The sequence below is a fragment of the Phoenix dactylifera genome, chromosome 13, assembly GCF_051530095.1.
Source record: "Phoenix dactylifera cultivar Ajwa chromosome 13, Ajwa_hap1_PhDact_Kaust_v1.1, whole genome shotgun sequence".
Classification (NCBI taxonomy): domain Eukaryota; kingdom Viridiplantae; phylum Streptophyta; class Magnoliopsida; order Arecales; family Arecaceae; genus Phoenix; species Phoenix dactylifera.
In genome coordinates, this window is record NC_143202.1 from 1609892 (window position 1) to 1612038 (window position 2147).

The 2147-nt window shown below is 39.9% G+C and overlaps 1 non-coding gene across 1 annotated transcript; it reads left to right on the plus strand.

Moving 5' to 3' along the window:
* The first annotated feature begins 920 nt into the window (after positions 1-920).
* Positions 921-1030, plus strand: LOC113461212 (small nucleolar RNA R71). Its single transcript, XR_003383334.3, has one exon. It is a non-coding gene; the product is annotated as a small nucleolar RNA R71 (small nucleolar RNA).
* Positions 1031-2147: the final 1117 nt, after the last annotated feature.

Below are 2147 nucleotides of genomic sequence, written 5' to 3' on the forward strand. Positions count from 1 at the left end.
TTTCATTGGATTTGGGAACATCAGAATTAGAAGTGACCTACGGTCTCAATGGGACGGTCTGATCAATGACTTTCCCATTACGCAAAGTCATGATGCTATTTGCATGTTCTGTATGCAAACTATAAGGAGCCGTATTATTACTACCATGCACTTGTGGGTTAGGTTGGGGTTGAGCTGGAAGCTTACCCTTCTCCTGAGTACTTAGGACGGTAGTCAATATTGACAATTGATTCCTTATATCCTCAAAATTTTGGATATCTTGGGCATTGATATCAGCTTGACTATGCAGAAAAGATTGTATAGATTGCAAGGTACCCTCAATACTCGGCTTTTGAGGAGGTGGTGGTGCATAAGCCGGATGTGTAGGTAGAGGAGTCAGATGGTATGACTGCTGAGGGTGATCATTCCACCACCTAAAATTTGGATGATTCTTCCAACCAGGATTGTAGGTATCCGAGAATGGATTATTAGAAGGCTTCTGATAGGAATTCATAACATTTGCCTGATCATACAAGACTTCCTTGAATGCGGGTATGGTGGGACAATCTGTGGTAGAATGACCAGACATGTCGCAAATCCCACAACACTCGTTTCTGATCTCTATGGTCTTGACGGGCTCAACTTTTCTTAGTTCAATTTCCTCTACCTTCCTAGTGAGAGCTGCCATTTTAGCATGAAGATCATCCTCAGTTCTGAGGTTATAAAAGCCCCCATGTCCAGAGCTAGTAGGCTTGGGCAAAGGCTTATTATCTCTATCCCCGTTATCCCAGAGTTGGGCAGTCTCGGCAAGTGAATCAAAATATTCCCATGCCTCATCAGGTTGCTTCTCCAAAAATCTACCATTGCACATGGTCTCTACGAACTGTTTTAACTGTGGAGGCAAACCTTCATAGAAAAAGCGAATAGTTCTCCAAGTTTCAAACCCATGATGAGGACATGAGAGAAGAAGTTCTTTAAATCTCTCCCAACATTCATAAAAGGTTTCATTATCTTTTTGTTGAAAATTACTGATATGCCTTTTTAGAAGGTTGGTCCTTTGTATGGGAAAGAACTTTTTCAAAAATTCTCTCTGCATATCTTGCCAAGTTCTTATTGATCTAGGGCACAAGGAGTTTAGCCATGTTTTGGCCTTATCCTTTAGAGAAAAAGGGAACAACGTCAGCTTGAGGACATCCTCGGTGATGTTCGGTACTCTAAATGTAATGCTTAATTCTTCAAAATCCTTTAAATGAAGATACGGACTCTCGAACTCTAACTCGTGAAACTTGGGCAGCAATTGGATTACCCCCAGTTTGATGTCAAAATATCCTACATTATCAGGAAAAATTATGCATGAAGGCCGACTAGTCCTAGTCGGTTGTAGGTATTGTCTTAGAGTCATAACATGGGGTTCACATTCTCGATCGTGGTGACTCTCCGCATCTTCATTTAAATCAGCCATCTTACAAGGTGTGAGATACTGCGAAGGAATTTCAGGGATGTGTCCTAAGGGATGATCTAAAGTTCTACGACTTAACCGACCGATGTCATTCCTATTCCACTTTAGCATGCAAAATTTTTCTCTCTTCTTCTTTTTTCTTTTTTTTTTGTAAGTACAAGTACCACCTAAAGATATCTAAAATGACATCCTAATACAGTAAAACAAAAATCTATTCACAATCAAGCATGCATCTAAACATTACACCTCAATTCCTAATGTTTTTCTTAAATTTCTAGACAGCTCCTAACTGGTTTGAAGAGGACACCTAAGCCTCCAATCTGGTCTAGTAACCTAGTCGACCAGGTAAGTGGAGGGGTTACGATGCGTTTAGCAAAGGTCCCACTTAAAACCCACTTTTCTCGATCAGAGATTGTCTCCCTTAAAGGGACAAACCTAGACATCGACTAGGCTATAGAGCGAAATTGGTGCAACTTTCGGTGGTCTTCGTCCTATTAAGCTCGAATGTCCTTAGGGGCCAACGTCTAGTTGATTTTAGTTAAGCTTAGAATATTTATGCACTGGAGTAATTTTTGGGCTAAGGACGAGTGATGAAATTCCGACCTTATCTTTTTTAATAGGTTCAGCCCTTAGAATATTTTATGCTAATGCCTTATGCTATATGCAACAATCAAAATTTTTTTTAAATATTTTATGACATGACATTAAA